This window comes from Camelus bactrianus, chromosome 4 (genome assembly GCF_048773025.1).
Source record: "Camelus bactrianus isolate YW-2024 breed Bactrian camel chromosome 4, ASM4877302v1, whole genome shotgun sequence".
In the NCBI taxonomy this organism is placed as follows: Eukaryota; Metazoa; Chordata; class Mammalia; order Artiodactyla; family Camelidae; genus Camelus; species Camelus bactrianus.
Window position 1 is genome coordinate 57,704,810 of NC_133542.1, and position 25,158 is coordinate 57,729,967.

A 25,158-nucleotide genomic window follows, 5' to 3' on the forward strand; every position below is an offset into this window, starting at 1 on the left:
GTTACATGATTTAGAATTTTTATGTTTTACAAAGTTTCATTTGTTATAGTGTTTATACTGCCTACATTTTACACATTTTCATTTGTTGTTTCACTATTAAAACCATTTTGAACATATGCATGTGGATACATGGATGGGTCATTTGGCCTTAGATTCTAGGTAAAGTTTTGTGCAAAAAAAATCCTCTTCAAAATAATCAAAATTTAAAATATGCAGTATATCCATATATTTATTATATACAATGTTTTCAGGGACTTAATGATGTTATGGGAAAGTGTTGCTTTTAAAATGTTAAAATTTTAAAGCACAAAACAAAAATATGTGCAGATCTCATATAAAAAATCTACAGGAGAAAAACAGGCAGAAATAACAGAAAAATGCTAACAGAGGCCGTCCCTGGTGTCACAGCTTAACCCCTTTGTGCACTGACATCAGGGAAGGCACGAACAAGAGAGCCAGTCAGGGTTTCTGAATGTTGACACACATCTGGCCTCAATTTTGAGTCTTGGGAATTAAACGCAGTGAAAGCAAGAGAACCAGGGGGTAAAAAAAGATAGGGACTAAAACCACCTATCTAAAAACCTTTAAAATTTATAATTATTGGCATTTAGAAGAAGAAAGTCAACATTTGCCATGGCCTTTCAACACCAGGGCAAAAGACGAATACAATCAAGAAGAGGGCATGCTTGGCCGCTGCCACGTCTCTTTAACGACATCAAAATCCACATCAGAAGCGTGATTTGTGTGTTTGTGCACAACAGCCTTGAACTAGAAACCACAGATCTTAATCTCTAACTGATTCAGGAATAAGAATTCAGACCATAGGGAACATACTTTTACGTGGCTTTAAATGTACGTTACTGGCTAATGATAGGAAAAGCTCACATTGCCTCGCAAGTTCACACGGAATGTCCTGACTCTCCCTTCTGTCTTCGTAAGCACCTCTCTGAAGACAGATCCCTAGCCAAAGAACAAGAAAATACAAAATATTGGAGAAAACTTTTCACTTATTCTATCCAGTCTTCCTCTGATCTTTAAGGGAGTGATTCTGCAGAGTTTTCCAAATTCACAGCAGACCTGATGTATAAACATCAAATCATCAAAGACAGTTCAAGAGCACTTCACTTCTCGAAACATTATGAGCTAAAACTAAGAGCGTCTACACCTGCAAATAATAAACTTCAAAGGCAACCCAAAACTAGCCTGTCATCTATCATTTGTGAGCATGAGAGAGAGAGAGAGAGAGAGAGAGAGAGAGAGAGAGAGAGAGAGAGAAGTGTGCGCGTAATCAATCAACCAACTATAGTTCACCCAGTCTCATTTTAGCCTTGGATTCTTTATAGTGTCCTAAAACTTTAAAGTGTACTGTTCATAAAATAAGTGGCATCTCACAATTGGAAGGAAACTTCCAACGTCATGGAGCTCTACCTCTTACCCAACGCCTTCATTCCGTCTACATTCTCCAGCATCTGCTGGAACACTTCCAGTGACAGGAAGCTCACTCCCTTCCAAGGCCAGCGTGAAGTCCTTGGGCAGGATGCTCGCTAGCAATTCTCTTAAATGTGGTTCGAATCATCCCGGCTGAAAAGCCCATCCAGGGGGCCCAGCTGCTCTTGTGTAATCAGACAGAATCTCATCTTTCCAACACCTGAAGGTGTATCAGGTGGAGATCGAGACACCCATTTCTTTCCTTCCTTTCTTATAATTCCCGTCTCACGGGTCCTTTACACCACCTTTCCACTCTCCACTGAGAGCACAAATATTCCTAAAAGATGGCCCCAAAGCACAATACAGTACCCCTGCTGGGTGCTTCTGACCAACCCAAAACACAGGAAAACCTACATCTCATTGGCTCTTACTTTAATTCTCAGATAAGAAGTGTTTGGAGAACACACCGTCATGAAATCGTCTACAGTTTGCTATAACAGCCATTTCAAACGGGTCCAGCTCTGGAAAATGCTATTACCGTGAAACCGAGAATTAGAAAAACTAATGTCCGCCAAAGTTTCTCAAAGAGAATGTGGTCTACCAGCAGAGTCTGTTAAAAGGGCAGAGTCCTGGATCCTTCCCAGACAGTCTGAATCAGAATCTCTGTGAGAGGGCCCAGGACTTTGCATTTTAAATAGACTCTCTGGTGACTGACGCAAAGTAAAAGGCGAGAACCAACGTCCTACCTTCATGAGTGCCAAATGGTTATTGCTTAACCACACACCAATCCAGTCATTCTCTCTCCTCCTCTCATTCTCCCTCCCCCTCTATCTCTTGTAGGTTCACAAAGGCAGTAACAAAATCACTAGCTCGATCTGGGTTGGTTTCAATTGATGGGTAAACTGGGATTAGGACCAAGTACTGGTAATCCCTTCCTTTCATTCCAGTCCAAACTTGTCCCTCAAGAGAGCAAGGTATCCGGGATGTAGTAGGGGAAAGAGGAGAGGGGCAGAGTATTAGATGAGGCCGAATTCAGGGGAATCAACAGCCTAAAGCAATTATTCACTTACATGTGATCCTTGGAGGTAAGCGGTAAAAAGCTGAGAAACTGTTTGATTTGGAGGAAGGCAAGGAGAGGAGATAAAGAATAAAACCCCAAGCAATAAAGGAGGGGGGTTTCTGTGACTGTACAGGACACACTGGTTGGATTCAGCCCGTAGCTTTGTGAACGTTCTGGAGTGTCACTCTTACAATGTCAATTTTCAAGTTTTCTTGTATTAATACTAAGTTCTATGTGATTTAGAAAAACTTCTTCCCCGAAGAAGCAAATGCAAAATCAAGGTGATTGATGTCTCCATTGGCTGCAACAACAATCAACATTCAAGAGTCAATTTTATATGTTGGGACAAGGATCAAATTTATCTTCTCAAATACCCACGAGAAATTCGACCACTGAACACAAAATGCACCCATCGAGTTCCTTCCATTGTTTTGGGTCCTCGTTTTAAAAACCGTACTTCATTCTAGTTCCAAATACAGATGCAAACTGCAGACAAAACATCCTACCACAAAACTAAAATGCCCAGGACCAACGAATCCACAATAAAGAGGCTAAGCTCCAAACCCGAAATGGTAAATGTAATTAGGATGACCTTTACCACGCGGTAAAAGATGAATCCAACTAACGTTACCTTAAAAAGAACTTCGGTCACTCCCCTCCTTCCTGTCGTAATTACCCATTACAGGCCTCAGAAGCCAGCTGCGTGGTGGAGACATTTCTGACCAATGTACCACTTCACCCTGCGTGAACTCCACAAAACACGCGTTCATGGATTCCAAAAGCACGTCAAGAGGCCATAACCTGTCAAACATTTACAATTACAAGGGGATCAATAAAAACTGAGTTGTTAAATGGTTACTTTCCAGATTGCTGTCTTCTGATTCCAAAAGAACAGAAGGAAAAAAAAAAGAGATAGCAGTGGCTCAAAATAAATTATGTTTTGTTCAATCACAAGGCTGGAAGGGACCTTAAAGGTTCTCCAGTAAACGCCTCCTAACCTCCGTTCCCTCCTTCAAACAACTCGGTCATCAAGCAAGTCCCTGTTGAGGGTAATTTCGGCACAACCCAAAATCTGACCTCTCTGCTTAGCCCCTCATTGACCAGAATTGCCCCAGGACACTTCAAAATCCCCCTTTCTAACTGGAACTCTACGTCTGTACAGCTGTTAGCACTCACATGCACTCAATCTGCCCTTGGATGTCAAAATATCCTGCTTCCCGCCCCCTCCACTCTCCTCTGATCATCAGCCCTGTCCAGCCTCCTTCTCAAAATATTCAGCCTAAAGGTCATGGTCCACCCCACCACCAGCTGCTACCTCCCACACTCCTTTCTGCCTTTAACATTGCAATTCTGATTAAATCCCAACTGCCCGTTCTGTATCCATTCACTGCCTCCAAAAGCCCCGCAGAGAAAAGATGGACAAGATGAAGATGTCACCACTAATCTCAGCAAAGCCCACGCCAGCAGCCATTACTGCTGTCATTTCTCTTTGCTCTCTTCCATTTCTCACAGTATCTCTTCTAAGCCTTTAATCCTCTCCTATGAGCCCCATAACTTCTACATCCATCAGGGAGAAATCAGTAGACATCAGGCTAGAAGCCTCTTTAAGTTCTGTCCTTCCCCCCTCTTCTCTCCCCGCCCACCCATCACTTGAGCGATCTGGCCCGCTCTCTCACACCTCTTCTCTGGCTCACCCATCACATGCCCTAGACACTCCTCTCAAACCTGGAGGCACATTAAAATCACCAGGTGGTTGCCCCAGTGTCTGTCCCAAAGGCAGAGTTAATTGGTCTAAAGTGGGGACCCTGAGTGTGGTTTATTTTAAAACCTCCCCCAGGTGATTCTTAAAATAAGACAAGGTTGGGTACCATGGTCCAAGGTAACTTTATCCACTCCCATAGTTTTAAACTACCAAATTAGAGCACTTTCCTGAGCTGTATTCTCACATATGCATTCTCTAACTGCATTCTAGAGCCACCGCTGCCTATCCAGAGGCATCTCAAACTCAAATGTACCAGCTGTACTCCTCAGCCTTCCTGTTACGGACCAAACTATGTCCCCAAAGATTCATATGTTGAAGCCCTAACCCCTAGCACCTCAAAATCTGACCTTATTTGGATATATACGGTCTTTAAAGAGGTGATCAAGTTAAAATGAGGTCACTAGGGGGGACCTTAATCCAGTATGACTGGTGTCCTTCCAAGAAGGGGAAATCTGGAGGGACACACACACACACACACACATGGAGAGGAAAGGTCATGTAAAGGCCCAGGGAGATGACCATCCACACACCAAGAGATGCCTCAAAAGAAACCAGCCCTGCTATCATCTTGATCTTGGGCTTTGAGTCTCCACAATTGTGAGAAAATTTTCCAGCGTTTGAGCCACCCAGTCGGTGGTGCTTTGCCACGGCAGCCCTAACAGACTCGCACCCTTCCCATGCCCTCCTTACTCTCTCCCACCTCTCCGTCTTAGTCAGTGGAATCACCATTCATTCACCATGACTCCTCCTCCCGCCTCACCTGCCGTAATTACTTTCACTAAATGGTGTCAATTCTTCCTCCTAAACATCTTTTACATCTGCTTCTTTCCCTCCAAACCCACTATCACTGCCTTAATGCAGGCCCTCACTTTCTCCCCAAGCAAATTCCAAGTCCCTTCCAGCTACCACCATTTTTCCTGGCCGTGTGGAGAATCACCTGCCTGAAACAGAAATCTAGCATGCCAATGCTCGGTGGTAAACCCTTCCCTGGTCTCGCACTGCCTCAAGTCCAACCTCCTTGAGCACAGCACACTGAGTCATCCAGCTACTTCCCACTTCAGCCATAACCTACCTTGCGCATTAAGCACCAGCACGTTGGATCTACTCGGAACTCCCTGAACACATAAGGCCAATCTGCACAACTGTCTTTTCATGTGCACTTGGCTCTTCCTGGAACACCTTCCCTTGTCCTAACCCCATGCCTAGCAAACATCTATTTCGTCCTTCTAGTCCCAGCCTCAGAACCTTTTATGACCCTCCTCCCAACCCAGATTAACCACTGCCTGTTCCGTCCTGCCTCTGAAAGTTACACATACCTCACATTATACCGTGACTGTATTTTGGCAGGTGTCACGAAGTCAAATACCTCCAGGGACCAATCAGGAATCATACATAAGTGAAGTATTTAGTGAAAACAGATCTTCAGTTTGCATAATAAAGAAATGACACTTGCATTAGGACCAATCATAATGCCTGCCTGGCTACATCACCGTTTCAAACTTTGTGTGAACAAATAAAATGCATGTGGGGCCAAATTCATTTAGCACGCAGAGTGCCAGTTTTGCAAACTCCAGCCAAGGCCATGAAAATGTCAGGGCCTTCGTTTCTTTTCCTTCTACTCCTTTAAGTGAAAAGACTAGAGACCGTGCCTGGAGGTATTCCCACAGACTACAAGGAAATGATGCAGTGTTGAGCTGTATAACCTTGAACTCAACTGCTATTCAATACTTACCAAAAGTACTATTTTTCAAGAAGTAATATTCATAGGCAATCTCCTGAGACATAAGGAGCCCATCACTCCACAGGGAATGCAGAATGTCTGTCCTTGGACAGAGCCACACCAGCAAAGAGCTACTTGTCTGAACTGTCTTGCTTTGGCTCCCAAAGAACTCCTTTTCTGAGACAAGCTTTGGCATTATGCTGATGATCTATATTGAGCAATGGTGTCTTTTGCTTTGTTTTTTTCACCCTCACAGTGACATTAATTGTAAAGACTGTGTTTGGAGACATTGCTTATTATATTAATGTACTTACTGTTTAAAGAACCAGTAATAAAGTCCTCTCTCCTCGCAGTACCATGATGAGTTACCCTCCTAGGCTCTCTGGATCATATAGCTGATGCCCCGTCTTTGTGTCACCCACTAGGAAGGACAGTGAAATGTCTGGCCTTTTCTTAACACATGGGCAGGACCCAGAGGGGACCCTCCGTCTTACTCTCTGCTTAAACTCACACTCTCACTTCCTCTTCCTGCTTGCTAAATTTCTTTATCTTCGTAGAAAAACACAAGTAACTAACTGTTAGCACTGCATTTATCACACAGTATTTTCATAAAAGTCCTCACCTCTACTGTTTGTTTTTTGAAGGCAAGGCTTCCATCTCATTCATTTTTGTATCTCCGGAGTCTGGTAAGTGATCATTAATTGAATGTCAAATTGAATTCTATCACACGTGATTACTTTAAATTATGGATGAAACGGTCAATTTGATACCTCTTAAAGAAAGCTCATTTAATTTCCCCAAAAGAGCAAACGTGGTCCCTGGCTTCCATACCAATGGCATCTGGAAGAAAATAAAGCATATGGGGACTACCACGAGGAAGACACATGGAACACGTACACATACAAATACAATTTCACTTTTAATTCTTCGCTATCCATTTTTGGAGCACTAGTTCCATTTAGTAGCAGCTAACCAGTTCTTTAGCAGAAGCATATTAACCAGGAATATTCCACAACCAGCTGGCAGAGTGAATGCAGTTAAAATCAAAATATTTTATGGTGCATTAAAATCTGCACTCAAAAGATGTGGGATCAAGGAAAGCTTCAGGATGTTCTCTGTTAGAACACAGAACTGTAAAGCAGTGAAGAACAGCACCTCAGCAGAAAGAGGCACCTCGACCAGTGAGGCCCGGGCACTTCCGTTCAGCATCATCCAGGACCCAGCGTTGGTAAAGCTTCCCGTTGCTCTGATCATTTTCCAAGTTCTACAAATTGACATTTCATTTATGCAAATTTCTGTCTTCAGATTTTTCTCAGAGTCCGCTGGGAGGAGCATGAAGCGCTAACACTGTTTTGGGAACTGATTTAATCCTTTCTCACCAGGGGTCGTGCAAATCATCCCCACCTTTTGAGGCGGTAAATTGTGTCGCTGGGAATCTACCTAAACGAGTCATCTGAAACGCAGAAAAAGGTGTTCGCACACAAAGGTGTTCACTGTGGTGAGGCAGAGCTGCTGAACTGAATGCATATCCCCTCCAATTATGATATACTATTAAGACAAAAGACAGCATCCTCACTGTACTCAGCAAGATTTCCACCAATTAGTAAAATGTGCAGAGAAAATATTAGAAGGAAATACCCCATAAAGCCGACAATGGCTATCTCCAGGTGGGAATTCTAGGTACTTTTTCTTCTTTATGTTTCTCTTTGTTTTCTACGAAGAACACATAATACTTTTGCAATTTAAAAAGTTTTTCTTAATAATATTTTTAAACTACTTTGAAACCAAGTGATATTACTCTCAAATTAGAGACCCTACTCTTGTTCTCAGGAAATTACACAGAAAGTATTGAGTACAGGAGGAAGGGTATAGCTCAGTGGTAGAGAATGGGCTTAGCATGCCCGAGGTCCTGGGTTCAATCCCCAGTACCTCCATTTAAAAAAAAAAAAACCTAATAATAAATAAATAGCCCTAATTACCTACCCCCTGGCAAAAAAAAAAAAAAAAAAAAAGAAAGCTGTTGGATGCAGTATTTTTTAAATAGCAAACAAATGAGAAATAAAACTAAATGTTCAAAAACAGGACAATGGTTAAATGAATAACAGTTTAACAACTTAATGGATTACTATTAAGCTATTAAAAATACAATGATTCAGACTATATTGCCACATAGAAAATGGTCTGTAGAAATAGAAACACATTTGTTACCTCTCGGTAGAATTAGATCATAAAATGGACCATAATGGGAACAGACCGTGAAACATGATTAAATGAAAAATGTATTAGGGAACTCCAAATATGAATGAGTTTGTTTGTTTAAATATTGCCATAATGTGGTTTCAAAAATAATTTTTAAGACATTTTAAGGAATACTCTAAGCAGTGTTTTATATAAAAAAATAGTTTTAAATGAGTTGCACAGTTTAAAATGCTTTAAGATGTGTTTACTGAATTTTTTCTTTTTTTTTTTACCAGCTAAGTTATTTCACCATCAAAATGGGATGAAAAAGGAAAAGGGAAGGGGTTTGGGTAGGTAAAAAATTCTGTGCATTCTCTCTATATTAAAACAAGCCCCAAATAGTCCACTAACCACTGTCATAACAGCTACTGGCCAGTATCCTCAAAATTAAAGGAATGTTAAACCTGTTTCAGAGTAAATCTCTTGCAGAAACAGCCATGAAACCGGGACTGACTCCTGTTCCTGAAGAAGGTGTTCAACAAGGTCTCAATCTCTGAATCTAATAAGAATTTGCGATTTGTGTCCCTCCACTTTGAGGTGACTAAACGTTTAGAGAATTGTGGGGGCTGCACTTCCCAAGGTCATGGTGACAAAGCCTGGCTGGAGGGCCGAGGTTCCCTTAAACAAGCTGAAGTGGTCAACTGGTGCTCCCAACTCTGAAAACAAAATTCCTCCAGGGAGCTTCAAACTTCTGTCTCCACAGCTTCTCTCCTAGGGCTATCCAGAATGCCCTGCCTTAAAATACTAGGCAGCGCATGAAAACACCGTGCCTCTTCCTGGTTCTGTCTGCCCCGGACTTACCTAATCTAGCCCCGTGACTCCACCCACTTCTGATCCTATTTCTTAGTACCAGCCTTGAGCAACAGCCATGCGTATTACCTGCCTGGACCCATGCCCAACCTAATCCCAAACACTGCCTGTACCACCTGCCCTGCCTCAATCCCAGATATGGAGCCCAAGGTCCTGGCCAGGTTTCTATACAGTATCAGCTTAAGAAGATGATATTCAACAGCAAAGACGGGCATACAGGCTGATGAATCAACACCAAAACACTCTAAGTAAAACACCCACAGTTACCTGGACTTTCTGAACAAGTATGTATTATGAATGAGGAAGGAGGTAGCACTCAAAAAGAAAAAGCAGGCATCTTATTATCTTTTTTTCCCTCCAATAGATTTTCCTCCAAAATAAGAATAAGTGAAATACTTACAACTGAAATTGAAAGACTGAAATTTATTTTGAAATTACCCAAAATAATGTATTTAATCAACTGATCTAAGACACTGGGAAGAAAAGCTGAGTTGCCAAGTACTTTTTGTTCTCTTCCACAGAAAACCCACTCCTGATCCAATAGTCCTCAAACTTGCAAGAGCCATTAAAATTGGATTAGTCTTCCATGTGATTCCTTAGCCCTTTAAATCTCTTTGAAAGAACATCACTCACTCTTCAATGGGTTTTTATAAAATGTGGATTATATGTAACAACTGAGATACTGCACATTTCCCCCAAAGCAAGCATCCAGCATACAAACCTGAGACAGTGACTGTTTCATCTTCACTGACCCCGAAAGGTTAAAAACAAATGTAAATTTCAAGTGTGGGCAAACTACAAACTATGTTAGAGTCAGAAGGATTTGCTCAGGAAAGTCGAAATCTTGGCCCACTCTTCCATGTTTCCAGAAGTATTGGTGGTGGTGTCCAGTGTCAAAGTGTCCGTCCACCTGAGCCTCACTTTACAATACACAGAAGGATGCAAATACCTGGAGTTCTCCCATGCTTAGTTTGAGCTTGTCAGATGAAATTAGCTCGGCGGCACAAGAACATCAAGTCTCTGAAGATTAAACGGTCAAAGTTGAAAATAAAGAGCGTGAAGTCATGAATAACATGACGGGGGAACGATCTGTGCAAACTGATTCCAAGTCTTGTATTTTAAGACAAGGACCTAAAGGCCTGGAAGGGGAGGGTGCTGTTAAAGGCCCCATGGACGGCAGTGGGACAACTGGTACTTGAATCATGGTTTTACTCAGTCTCAATGAGTCCACCTAATTTATGAATTTCCAATTTTAAATATTTTAAAACTCTCCACACAACTTTAAAAAGGGGGGCCAGAGGAATGAACCCTAAAACCCTACCACGGCCAAGTAAGGAAATAAAAAATAAAAATCCTAACACAACAATAATTTCGAACCATTATTTCAAAATCACCAAGAAGGTATGAAATGTTCATTCAATCATCAGATCGTGGAGGGGAGGGTACAGCTTGCTGGTAAAGTGAATGTCTACATGCACAAGGTCCTGGGTTCAATTCCCAGTACTGCTGTTTAAATAAACAAACCTAAATCACCTCCACTCCATTAAAAAAAAAATTTTTTTAATTTTAAAAATAATCAGATCGTCACTTACTAAAACTTAATTCAGAGGTCTACTTTCTTACAAATTATGCATAGTTACTAATTGGTAACTATGCTATACAGGAGTATTTTTTTTTAATCTAACCAAGACTACTTCCACATATAAACACAGAGCTTTGTACAGTTTCTAATGCAGAGCACACCTTCAACAAATGCTACTAGTAGTTAGCAAAACACAAAACTGCTACAATACAAAACTGCTTCAAACACACCTACACCTACCTCCTCGGAAATAGTCTTTCTATTCTTGCTTGACTTCTGTCAAGTGGGAAAAAAAAAAAAAAAAAAAAGCCAAAAATAGGAAGGCCCACTAAGTATCACCAAAATGCCAGCTCATCAAACAAAAAGGACTGCCTTCTGTCTGTCTTTCACTTTCAGGACTCTATTTTGCTTACATTACTCAATTCTTCCATGACTCAACAATGCCACGCACACACCCCACCTTGACCCTTCACAGAGTTAACCCCTTCTCATTCTGCAGATCTAATCAGTGTCACTTCCCCAGGGGAATCCTGAATCACCCCAAAGTCAGATGAGGCTCCCCATTCAATTTCTTTTGAAACTCCCCGTGGGTTTCCCTTGTAATAGTCATCCCATTTTGTACATGTATATCAGGGTGATCATTTCGTCAATGTCCTCCTTTCCTCTGGACTCTGTGTGCCGTGCCTCCAGTGATAATGACTGCTTCATCCACCACTCTATTCCAGCTATTAGCGTAAGAATTGGTACCATGTATCTAATAAGGACATGCAGAATAATGACTGACCCTAATTCCACATAGAATAGCAACAGATTAGATCAGTGTTTTTCAAACCACCATTCATAACCAGATCAGTGTTTTCAAAACCTGAGTTATGTCCAACACTTTTTTAAATGAAAATTCAGCAGACTATGATAAAAATAGGGAAAATAATCATGTATACTATACGTAGTAAGTTGCATGAAACTGTCATTTTATTCATATATATATGACCTTTTATAACTATGCATAAGGATCAAAAATGTTTGAAAGCCACTGAACTGGATGTCCCAACACAACTCCTCCCAACTTCCCACAAAAGTGCTCAAAAAGGTGCACAAAACGGCAAAACTGGCAACAGCACTAGGAAGAGGCAGGAAAAAAGCCAAAATCAAGGCATTATTACCACTAACTACACTCTGAAGGCTGAGTAAGAAGAACATCCTTGGACCACATGAATCTGAAGGACTCACACCGCACCTTCAGAAGTTCAACGAAGTAGATGCTCTGATGGATGTAAGAAAAATTCTGAGTCTCACTCAGGCTTGCAGAACATACAACTGGCCAGATAAACACGAGGATGTCCCCCAGTTATATGGGAAACATCTTTCAAGCCAGCATAAGAAAGGGGAGCCAAGTGCAAATAGGGGTCAAAACCAACTAGAGACACATATAAAATACTGTCGTAGATTCTATTACAAAGTAGACTACAAAAACCTAAAGTCTAGAAGGGTGGGAAGGGACAGACTGGGATTTCAAAATGTAGAATAGAAAAACAAGATTGTACTGTGTAGCCCAGGGAAATATATACAGGATCTTGTGGTGGCTCACAGCAAAAGAGAATGCGACAATGAATGTATGTATGGTTGTGTGTAACTGAAAAATTGTGCTCTACACTGGAATTTGGCACAACACTGTAAAATGACTATAACTCAATTTAAAAAAAAAGTTTAAAACAAAGAATAAAATAAAAAAAAAACCCTAAAGTCTATACTTAAAATTTAAGTTACAAGCTGAAATATATAGATTATACATAAATATATAATGGAAATTGAGAAGGGGCAAGGAAGCAAACAAAATAAAGGCATACTAAATTCTTTGTTGAGCAGAGGAGTGGGATCATAAGTTATTTAGTTCCTTGACTTCGGGAACCAGAGAAACACAGACTCATGAAAGCATTTGGAAAACAAAGATAATCACTAGTAAACTGAAAAGTAGATTTGGCCATTTCAAAATACTCCAGATGTACAAAACAAATGATATACAGAAAAGGACAGAAAATAAAGTCCAGAAGGCACAGGAGATTGAACCAAAGGAAACTGCCTTTTTTATAGGTCAAAAGCAGTCAAGTAACAATTTCATACGACTCAACCCATCAACAGTGATAACAGTAACACCAGCTAATACGCCCAGTGTGCCAGGCATTTTAAAGCACTAATGGAAGATTTGTGCCTGTGTGTTGTCTGTTTACAAATAAAGAGCTGTAGCCCTTAGAGACATTATGTAATTTATCGAAGGCCATGCAGCTAATTGCTGGTAGAAAGAAGCAAGCCAGTGCTTTTCACAGTGTCTCTCAAAACAAAAAACTTAAAAAAGAAATAAGATCAAGCATATTGGTCATGACGATAAACGCTGAAGTAATCAGTTTCCCTCTCAGGGGTGTGTTAAAACAAAAATCCTATCAGATGTTGCTTATAAGCAAAAATATATGAGACAAAATGACACCGAAAGTCTAAAATCAGAAGGATGAGTGAAGTCATTTCAGACAAAGACAAAGACTGGCAACATGAGTGTCAGGAAAAATAGTAGAAGGTAGTTTCAGATGCATAGAGGGTTATTTTCTATCAATAAATACATAATAAAGGCTTCACAGTAATCTTTATGTATTTAAAACTATGTTAACACATAGAAATTGCTATGAAGAAACTGACAAAAGCCTATTTGTAGAGAGAGACTGAAGGACCATTATCAGTCTATGACGGCTCAAGGACAGAATCAGGGCACAGAGGATGTGAATAATATTACTACAGTGGCTGAATTAATTAGATCTGTACTTGTCACCTATAGAAAATCATGCTCTTTCCAATCATCAAGGCACAGAAACCCTTAATAGACAAGACGTAAAAACTGTACAAACTTCACTTAATTACCAACAGAAAAATATAGACAAGTAAAAATTGTACAAATTCACTTAATTACCAACATAAAGATAATTTATACAAAAGTTTACATGAATAGAATAAAGCAATATTCAGCCAAGTCATACTGAACCACTAGCAGCATTTCCAATGAAGTCAGGTATTAACGAGAATGTTTACTTTCCCTGTACTGTTTTACATTTTTACAGTGATTATATGAGCACAAAACATAGAAGTTAAGCTGGTTTCATTTTTAAATATTGTGACTATTATGTGGTGATTAGAAATATAAAATGAAAGATTCTAATGGCACGTGTACTTATGATACAAGGCAAAATGCTATTAAATATTAAGTAAGATCAACTATTTTAAAAACCGCACGGAGTTAACCCAAAATGGAATAAGGAAGGTATTCTTGAGCGGTGGAACTGTGGATGGGTCTCCAGGATTCTCCAAATTCTAAATGAGCATGGACTGTGGGAAGTGGCAATGAGTATAATTTTAAAGAATCATAATGACCTAGAAAGAAAAAGCTGAGAACAACTTTAATTTTGTTCTATCTTACATGCACATGCAAGAAGGCATGCCAGTATAATTCCCTGAAATGGAAATACATTTTTCATTGGAAAAGTTGTTTTTTTTTTAAACCAGGTAAAGAGCAAAGTTATACTGTATCCCATTTCTACCTTCATCGGGCAATTAAAGCTTAAATTTACTCAACCAGATTTTATAAATCCCCATAACAAACCTGTTAGGGTTTCTCAAAGTCTAGTCTTTAGACTGAAGTCTCTTGGGTTGTCTTTTATTACAGTGATGACAGTAATTGACAGTAACATGACACTCAACGCTGTTGGTCCAGAAGTAAACTAAAACTGTATTTGCAATTCAGACCCCAAATCACTACCAGTCTTCAGATTCTTTTCAGGAATTTTTTTCCTTTTGCTCAAATGGATTGTTTCAGAGGCTTTTATTCATCTCAAAGGAACATCGAGCTGAAGCTCCATTTCCTTTGTAGCATCTCTGAAATCCCTCACCAAGAGAAGCCACAGTGGACATTCACTGAATGTTTGACAACTTATAAAGCTATTTTAAGCACCTGCTAGAAAGAAAAATTATCTAAAAAATCAAAATACATCTTATTGTCCTTGTTAAGACACCAAGTACATATTTCAATTGTGTGCATATAACAAATCATCACATTGTACATTTTAAATACCTAGTTTTATTTTTCAATTACACCTCAATAAAGCTGGGGGAATTTTTTTAAATAGTTTAAAATCCATCAAGTATATATCACTTTTCTCACTCCAAAAATTCTCTCCAGCTTATCACAGAAATTTCATTGGTATTTTTTTGACATATAACAATTACTCCTGAATACTGCCAAGCTCTGACTTCTCAGTTAAGCTTTAAACTCAAATTTCCAGCTACCAACTGGAAAACCTGTGCCTTAGTTCTAGACATGTCTAGAACCAACATGCCCCACTGGAACAATCCTCACACTCTCACGTCCCCTCTCTCTGCTAACAGCATCGATGTGCCCTTTTTTTTTTGTCCCCAACAGCTCCCCGCACCCTTCTGTTGGCTCTTCAAGATTGACCCAAATCATACCATCACTCTGCCACCAATTGTAACCCGTCACTCACACGCAGCATCCACACCCTCCTAAGGACTCTGGAATGTGCTTCTCAGCCAACTTGCCCATCGGGGCCAGAATCCTGCTGCCAATCTTTCCTCTGCTCCAAGGCAGACTTACTCTCTCCATCCTCAAATAGTCAGATGGCACTTTGTTTAAACCTGGGTTTATATCTCGGGCACTTGTATCCATGGCTCTTCGTGTTTCTGAGCTACTTGAGGGTTTGAGGGCAGGGACTATACTTTCTTGGCGGTTTCCCCTTTCTTAATTTTTTTAATTTTAGTGCCCTCAGCCAAGTATAGGTTCTTAATCACAGACGTGTGCAAAGATTTTAGCTGCATGAAACTGAACTGACAGGGTCTCAGCTAACGTGAGGAGAGCACAGATCCTACTGAATTTGGAAAAGTCAGTCATCCTGCCTTTGCCTTTGAACCTTGAGGTCTCTGTCTGCTCACAAAGTAAAGCAAGCAGTTCTCTGCAGAACTACAATACTGGGTACAGAATGAATGCCTCCTTTTCTTGACATGCCTCCTCTCCCAACAAATCACAGTCCAAGATGGCAAACAGCCCCTTGACAAAAGGCAATTCTGTTTCAGCTGTGTCACTCCCTTAGCAGGAACTCTCCATCCTTATCATCTGCTGATTGCGGACATCTAAGGGGGCAAGGAAACCTGACTACAATGAGAATCTCCCCCATCTGCTCTGTCCGGAAGTGGCTGATAGGCCTTCCACAGTTCCCTTGTTTTCCAGCCCACAAAAGACGCTCAGATGCCTGTCAAACACGTGCTCCTAAATGCCCCACCTCCCCAGGCCTGAGACCCGGATGAAGCAGAGTCCTTGCGGAATTAACATTATTGGCAATGATACTTGTCTTGATTGTCACACAGCTGGAAATAGTCTGCTTGCTTTCCATTCATAACAGCCAGACCTTCACATCTCGGTGACAAGAACTATTAATCAAAGTAACATTATGCTGCACCAATCAAAGAAGACTCACGCAGGCTCTCTGGATTTCAAACTTCTGACCTGAGATCGCAGCCTTAATAACAGCCTCTCTAAAATGAACACAGGCAGGAGGAAGTGTGTGCACGCACAGACACATGCATCTCACACACATAAATATATATGCACACAAACATTTCTGTGGTTTGTATAAGCAAAGATACAAGTACGGGAGGCCATGTAACAAACTGATGACAGGGGAGTTGGTCACATCAGCTGGGTAAGGTGGAAAGAGTACAGGGACATTATTATGTTTCCTTTAGACACATCTATATCGTTTGAAGCATTAGAAAACCTCTTTTTATAAATGAATGCAGCTACCTTCTTCTGGTTAGAATACTTTCTCCTGTGTTCATACCCCTGAGTGACTTAAACAAGGTAAGCAAAATGCATTAACAAGCAGGGTTCACCATGATAGCGTGACCTCAGAATACGTCTGCCTTCCTACCAAGGCTAGATTTGGATTATTCTAGGAAGCAAATCAGAAGCTGAATATAAAATCAAACACAGGCAGAGTCAAAATTAAGAATATCCAGAATGAGAAGGAAGCAAACCAGGGTTACAGATAAGACACAGCTATGCCTGTCTCTGGACTTAGTGACTACGAGGTAAATCTGGGCAAAACACTGCAAATTTACAGAACAAAGATGGGAATACCCACATCTGTCTGTCTCCTTCTCCTCTTGTTACAAAAAGCTACCTGACCTGGAAGCCCTGGAACTGGTTAGAAGAAAACATTCCTCAAGTTGAAGAATAGCTAAACAAACATGCTCTGTATTTGAAGACATTTCAAAAGAACTTCAGCCGTTAACATAACCAGATAGAGCGCAAGCTCCCTGAGGGAAGGGACCGCCCACGTCTTGTTTCCTACCGGTCCCTAGTACACAGTCGATGTGCAAAAGATACCCACTCCGTGTGAAATAAATTAACAAATAACACATTAAGGAACAAGTAAATGAAAACTGGAATTAGCAGCCAGGTGACATCCATCCGGGCTTACTCCTGTTTTACCGATATAAGCAGAGTGGAACTCTGGTTTATCCAGCAACAGAAGAGCTGGAAATAAAAAGGCTCTTGATTCCCTCTGTCTTGGTCTCTTTTTTCTGCTGTTGGTTTATCTCCTAGGTTCCTCCCAGATCCTGATCTTCCAGGAGCCTTCCCCCCACCGCCACCCCCAAGCCCCAGAGGGTCAGGTGCCCCTGCCTGGTGCTCCCATAGTACCCGGAGCTTATCTCACTCATCACACTTGTTACACTGCTTTGCAATCACCCATTAATATGTCTGTAGGCTCGGCTCCTCCTGGAGGGTAGGAATCCTGCCTCATCCCCACTCCCTGCCTCTGTCTAGTACCAGGACAATGCCTGGCTTTCGGCAGGCAGTCAGTTCGGTACTGCTAATAGAACAGAACTTGTTCCTCTGCCCCTGAATCATTCTTCCTTCCAAAGAGCTGGAAATATCCTTCTGTTAGGGTAGAATCTCAGGATGAAGGCAGCTTAGGGATTGCTCAAGGAGAACCACATAAACACAGAGAAAAAATGGAGTATACTGGACTTAAATGAAATCAAATCATTTTCCTTTATCTCCATATTCAATAAAGCAAACACAACCTGATCTACCTCGTTTGGGTTACATGCATTTGTTTTAGCACTGGACTAAAGTTAAGAGCCTGCTGCATCATTATGTCACTCTTTTTTTAAAACAGTACTATAAAATTAAAATAAATTAACACCTTGATCTAACTCATTCAGGCTTCTATGCATCTGTTTTGGCACTGGACTAAAAAGTCTGCCCTATCATTATATCACTTTTTTAAAACAGTACAACAAAAATAAAATAAATTATAACCTAAATCCATGCATGCAGTAAAACAGTCGTCTTATTTCCAAATTTGAATTTTACATGAACTTCAAGGTTAAAGTTTCTACAGCATTGATCAGCTAACATGAGCCACCAACATCAAAGTATTAAGACAGTTTTCTTTTCCCCGACCGCCATAAGTCAGTAACAACATTACCTTGAAATCATACTAACCTGCTGGGGAAAAAAAAAACAAAAAACCAAAACCAAAGCAGGGAATTTAAATAAAATCACCACCACCAGCCCTCCTCCCTTTCTCCCACCAAAAACCAAATAACTTTAGTTTCCTTCAACTTAACAAATTTAATTAATTGATTAAACATGCCAACCCCAAGTTCCCTTGCAGAAGATAAAACAAATTGCTGGGAGGATTGGTCATTTAAACTGCATTCAGCAGATAGTAAAAAGCAGCTGACCTAACTCCTTTAATCACCTGTCTGCTGGTTAGCCCAGCACCTCCAGATTCAAGGGTAATTAGAAGACTTAACTCAAATCAGCTCCACCTTTGACGTGCAGCTGAAAAGCCACCCATGCCCCCCTGTGAGCCCCGAGTACTAGGGTGTGAGAGGAAGCCTACAAGGCTGCTGAAAGTCACTCCCAAAAGGAGTCCACAGAGGTTCTTCCTGTCTGAGAGATAACGAGCCATATACCTGAGCTGTAGAGATTTAGGGGAATGGAAATTAAAAAGGCAGATGATCAGAAGGAAGGTTCTTAAAGAAGCTTTGGTCTACAGCACTAAGCAAGCTGCTGCTATTGGAAACTTAATAAAAAAAAAAAACCTCCAGAGTGGGGTCAGCTCCCACTGCAACACCAAGGGTGCTACCCCCTCACACAACCTCCTCCCCTCTACCCTTTACAAGGACATTAATCCCATTTCTAAACTAATAATAATTCTCTTCTGTGCTACAAATATTCAGCCACTGTGGTTAAAAACTACGTAAAGCACAAACAAGGTCAAGAACATTGGTTGCCATTAGAGTCGTGTTTAAATTAGCATTAACAAGCAGGCCCTTCCCTAAACAAAAACAAAACAAAATGCTTTCTTGGTCAGTCAGCTCTGTGCCTGGAGAGCAATTTTACCCCATATACCCTTTAAGGGCCTCACAGGGTCCAGATGTACCACAATAATATCATTAATTTCCACTAAATTTCTCAAAGGACCACTATCCATTTGGGGAATTTCTTCTGAGGGAAGAAACTGCATATTCTTTATACCCTTTGTGTAATCTGGATAAGCTGGCAGCAGTGTCCTAAAATTCCTGGAAGAAGAGCCCGGTCACCTCTCAAGCATCTCGGCCCTCGCTATACCCAACATCTGTGACTCAGTGTCTCCCTGTATCATGGGGTTAAATCACACTTCCCGGACTCCAACTCTGTGTAGCACGATTCCTTAAAATAACATCCAAGGGCCCCATAATTTACCAACTTGTATCTTTCCAGCCTCCATTACCCCGGACTCCAACCACATGTTCACTCCCCACCATTCAGCTCTTAAGAGACACATCACTTTCATCCTTCAGGTCCCTTCTGTGAAGTCTTCCCCAGAGCCAGAATTTAATTTTCCATTCCCGGGCATGCCAAGGTTCATGGATTCCACAGCTGCCACCTACTTATGCAAGCCAGCTGCTATATATTGAAGTTAGCTGCATCTTTTCCCTCTGAAGTACAGCTCTTTCTAGAACCTCCTTTTTCTCATCCTTGTATCTACTACTGTTGAAGGAGTTCGGTAATTGCTTATTCAATTAAAATTGCCTCCTTTTCTCCCAACTTTCTAAGGTATCTGTAACAGTTCTCCATGAGACAGTTAAGTTACAACACTCTAGGGATTGGGGGGGGAGGGACATGATATGTAAAACTTAGAAACGAAATAAGATGCTGAGTTAACAAGGCCAGAGCAAACGTTCAGATTTTAAACCAAGTTTTATTACCTCACACTTCACTTTGAAAATAAATCATGTTCCTCAAGTGTCTATGCATATAGGTACCCCAAAAATTAAAGAATAAGAAGACAGACATCACACCAAGCAGATACTAAAATCCTGACCTCAAACTAAATTTCAAGTCTTCTTATTTGCTGAACACTTGGAGCCTCCCAGTGAAAAATGATACAGTGTATTCCGCCCAGAAGGCAACTGTCCTTACTAAGCATTTAAAGTAAGATTCTTGTCCCTAAAAATCATGAACTTCAGACTGAATGTCATTATGTATCAAAAAAAAAAAACAAAAAAAACTGGTCAAGTGTGAGTTTTACTTTCTTGGAACTTTCCAGTCTGCCTAACGGAATAGATTCAGTAAAACTTTGAAAAGCCTATGGTAATATAATTTTTTTAAATCAAATTACTTTCTGAAAAAACACTAGCATCAAATAAAAACAGACATTTCAAACTGCAGGTGTTGAAAGGGCTGCCACTTACATTCCCATCTCTGACCTCTCTGTCCATCACAGGCAGGGATACTGAGATGGCGGAGTGCCCACCGCACGGAGCAGCCGCTCATCTCCTGAGAGACAGCGACGCAAGTGGGAAGCTGCTCAGGTCAGACTGCAGACTCCACATCCATCTGAAAGTTAAGTAGGCTCACACACTTTAAATAATAAAGGTAATGGAAGAATGGTGGAGGGGTGGGGTGGTCATTATTGATGCTCTGGTGGAGGTGGAAACAAAACACAACAAAACAAAACAAAAAAACGGGAAAATCAACTCCCAGCTCAAGGGTCTTCCCCCTCCAGGCATCTCCCACTGCTGATTTTCTTCCACCTTCTCAGCCCTCTTGGCCTCCCTCTTCCCTACTGGACTAATCCGTTCACACTTCCCTTTACTCTCTTCTAACTGCTCTAACACGGGATAACTACCCACCAGTTTCTAGTTATCTAGGGAGCTGGAAGGAACAGCAAAGATCATCCAAGCCCTCCATTTTCCAGATGAGGACACAGAAGGAGGACCAGCTGACCTGACTGGCTAAGGTCGCACCGCTAGGGGACGTGGTGTGCGTGTGGGCTCGGATTATGACAACCTAGCCTCCCGCCTGGCCCCTCAGCCCCTGCCTTCCCGCCGCACGCTTTCTCTTGCTTCTTGGCTTCTTTATCCTCAAATTAAATGGTATCAAGAGAAACACAGCTTTCATATACTTACAATGCTGATCGTTAATGCCCAATTTTGCATTTGGGGCAAATATGCTCTGTCCTCCCCAGAACTGGAAAATCAGGAGCAGAAACAACCGGATGGCATTATGCGTATGTGTTAAGGCAATTTAGTTCGGTCCAAATAGCCGTAACTCCAGTACACACCCTTTTTTCTCGGGGCTTACCACCCGATTTGACAAGGGAGTAGCTTCTTAAGAGAACGAACTTAAGTTTCTCCAGCCCATTCTCCCTTTAAGCGGAATTGCCAGCTTTGAATCACAGACCTTCCGCTTCCCAGACACGCTTCTGCTGGGCAAACGACACAGGCAAATAGGTGGAAAAACACGGACTGTTAAAGCCTGAAGGTATAGAGGATTTTGCTCTAATAAATGCAGTTACATGTTTTCAAGATTCATGTTTGGAAGTATGTATCTGTTCCAGTGGGAAACAATGCATTCACAGTGAAACTTCAGTGAAACTTTAACAAGCAAGCGCAACGGAAACTCACATTTATGAAAACTCCATAGATTTCAACAAAAAAGAAAAGAAGTAGCAGCAGAGAGCAGCAATCTCAGGCCCCAGCCTGAAGGCAGCAACAAGTACGGAGCGCGTCATTCTTAACATCAGTCCATACGGCAGCAAAGAAAAACAAGAATAAACTGTAAATCCATTCACAACAAACTAGTCCTACACAAACACACACACACACACACACACACACACACACAAGCCTGTCGATTTTAAAACCAACTCCAAGTCAGGTCCCTCCCTTGCCTTAGATTCCCCAGTTACTTGCTAAACGTGTTTGCTAGGCGGCTGGACGGAAACTTAGGTTTAAAGTCCTCGGCCTGGGAGAGACGGCTGCGTGGTCCGTGAGAAGCAAGTGGGGCGGGAGCTGGCGCTGCGGGGCGCGGGGTGCGGGGTCCGGACGAGGCTTGGGGGAAATTTCGAGCGCCTCCCGCCTGCCTTCTCCTGGAGCTCCCACCCAGACCCAGGTAACCAGAGACCACCTACGTGTCACTTGGGTGGGTCCCGGCCGCAGACACTGCGCATAGCATGGGCCCCGGGGCACGCTGACCTGGCCAGGGGACGGGAGGGCCGGCGGCCCGAGCGGCTGCGGCAACTTCCCTCCCGGGGCTCGGTCAACTGGTTGGTTGGGACGGTCAGGAGCGCCTCGCCTCCTGCAGGCCGGCCCGCGGGCACGCACACCCACCCACACCCGGCACAGGCGCGCGCGCGTACACACACACACACACACACACACACACACACACTCGCTCTCGCACTTGCACGCACAGCCACAAAGCCCGTCAGCCGCGGGACTGCGAGATCCCAGCGCCCCGTTTGGCGGAGGAGGGGACCTGGCGGCCGCTGGCTCGGCGCCCAGGGGGCACCGTCCCCCCGCGCCACCCCGCGCGGCGCCCACCGCTTTACCTGAGCCCGCCGCCACGGCGCGTCCGGCTCCCGCCGCCCCCGGGATGGCCTCGGGCTGCGCGGTCAATCCCCGCAGCCCCCGCCCCGCGGCCAGCCGAGCCCAGCCCTCCGCCCGCCCCTCGGCCGTCGCCCGGAGCGGGGCCGCCCCCTGCGCCCACCCCGCCGGGGTCCCGCGCGCGGCCGGGAGGCCGGGAAGGCTCGGCGGCGCCGAGGCCCAAGCCGCCCGAGAACCGAGCGGGCTCCGTGGGGGACAGGGGCGTCGCGGCTAGGGGAGCGTCAGCCGCCGCTCGGCCCCGACTGCCCGGGCTTTGGCGCGCTGGCAGGGGCGGCGGGGGAGGGGGCGCCGAGGGAGGGCCGCGGGAGCAGCGCGGACGCCAGCCCCCTCCTTCCTCCGCCTTCTTTCTTTTCCGCTGGCTCCACGTAGCACAAGTCAGCAACTCCCGCACCCCCCCGACTCCCTCCTCCTCGCTCATTTCCTTACCTGGTGCGACGCCCCCCGAGCCCCTACCCTCCGCGCTCCTCCTCCCGGGTTCAGTGGCGGGACTCTCCGCCCTCGCTGCAGGGCGGGGGCAGGGGTAGCCCAAGCCTCCCATTCATTATCTTCCCACCCCCCCACACCCCACCCCGATCCGACCCACCCGCGGCGGGAGACCGGCGGCCGCCAGCTCCGAATCCCAACCCCCACCCGCTCCCGCGCTCACCTCTGCGCGGGACAATTTGCGGGACTCGGGTGGCCTCCCGCACACGTTGCATTTTCATTTTGTCGCTCTTCTCTTTCCACTTGAAAAGCTCTGGAAAACATCGCGGGACCCGCAAAACCCCTGACGTCTGGCTTCTCTCCTAGTTCAGTTTCCAAACTTTCCAGGAGCCACAGAATTTCTCCTAGCGCAGCCTTTAAGTCGAGGCTGCAAAGAACGCAGAGTCAATTTAGCTGCGGGAAAGGTGCTCACGTTTTTATTTCTGAATTTTCGATCGACTGGGTCTGCGGACCAAAGCAACCGTGACTGTGCTCCCCTAGTTCTCCATATCCATGATCATAAATTTCTCTTCCGCTTTCCCCGTGTCACTTTGCAAGTGCCAACTATCAATTTTAAAAGAGTAATTAAGGGCGGGGAAGGCGCACCTGGAGGTGTGGGCGGGCGCGGCGCCGGACTAAGGCCTGGGGATCGTTCTCAGTAAAGTGGCGGCCACAGAGGAGATTCGCCCAGGTTCTGGAACAACACCCAGTCAGTCCCGGGTCTCTCCAGCCGCGCCACCCACCACCCACCACCCACCTCCCACCTCCCACCCTTGGCTTCCCGGAGTGTTGGCAGTTCTCTGCCTTTCGCTCCACTGCTAAAGCCGCAACACAACAAAAGTAGCTGCTTGGGAGTAAAACCTGAGTAAACTCTCATCTGAAACGGCACGTGGGGCCCATGACAGAGGACTCGGCAGGACTGGTGGAAGAACATTTAAGAAAGAAACGCAGAACAGCAAGAGGGGACTGCGTTGGTCGCGGTCACTCGGTAACCTTGGGCTTCGCAGAAAGGAGAGGTCACTGGAAACCGCAGAGGGAGGGGAGGGAATAGAAACTTCTTAAGCTTCCAGTGAAGTTGGCTTCGGTAAGAACTTGACCGTCTCCCGCCAGTGACTGCGTAGTACCTTGACTGAGTTCGTCTTGTGGTTTTCACAGGATGCTCGAGTTCACGCCCCGGTTGCCCATCAATTACCGTCAGAAGCTGTTTCCTTTTTCAAACAATCTATCAGATCCCCTTCGTTTAAAAAATCAACTTTAAACAACTCTGCTTTCTCTCCTGTCCTACCAGTTTATCATTTACTTTACAACAGTCCATGAAAATGTGAAAAATAGACATTTCAATACATGCACAGTACTAATATGTTCGCGTTCAGCATGCAGAAATAGATATAAAAACTTACCACACACATAATAAGAGTTGATCTTAAACTCTAAAAAATATATCAGGACGAATAGGAAAATGCTTACCATAAAATCCAAGTATAATAAAAAGTATGTATTGATAAGAAAAGAAGAATGTACTGAAAGGGGCTTTCCTTCTCAACCACAGCTCTACCCAACTCAGGAAAATCACTTAGCTAATTTTCGCGTCTTCCTACCACACAGTCTTTTTATTTACTGTTGAGCTTCTCAATACTAAAACTTCAATATCTAGTAAAAAGAATACTTTAAATTTTTATTTAAAAATAATCACTATTACATTAATTACAGCAATAAATCATATCAAATAATTATTTAATTAATTTATAAATTAATTACTTCAATGTTTAGCCATTCCTCAGAAATCAAAGGTAAAGTGCAGATGAGTGTCTTGCCTGCCATTCAGCTTGAATATTTTCCAATATGCTCATTTCATCTCTTAACATCTTAAGGAATATGGCTGCTTCTGCTTTGACCATATATTAAGCACCTTAACTACTCTGTGGTCCTTTCTAACATCGAATGAGGAGTTCTGCCCACACAAGATGTGTCCTCATGAGTTCCAAGTTATTTGCTTTAACACACTTTATTTCCTCTTTATTTGGCCCACCGTGGCCTAAAATGAACTAGAGAACAAAGTACAGGGTCAGCTGAACAGGCCAGTCTCCCTGACATGT

General features: G+C 43.1%; 1 protein-coding gene across 6 annotated transcripts in view; it reads right to left on the bottom strand.

Annotated features, from left to right (window-relative positions):
* Window positions 1–23,604, bottom strand: part of LPAR1 (lysophosphatidic acid receptor 1) — a 134,341-nt gene extending 110,737 nt beyond the window's left edge. Inside the window, exons 1-2 of one of the 6 annotated variants that reach the window (XM_010970084.3) lie at window positions 21,122–22,098; window positions 20,405–20,549 (exon numbers count right to left, since the gene is read on the bottom strand). The gene's annotated coding sequence lies outside the window, so the exon portion shown is untranslated. Of the gene's footprint in view, window positions 1–20,404; window positions 20,550–21,121; window positions 22,099–22,125; window positions 22,502–22,545; window positions 22,953–23,026; window positions 23,108–23,246 lie in introns of those variants that run through there. The other 5 variants (XM_074361983.1, XM_074361984.1, XM_074361982.1 and 2 more) reach the window with 5 other exon arrangements.
* Between the last annotated feature and the right edge of the window lie 1,554 nt (window positions 23,605–25,158).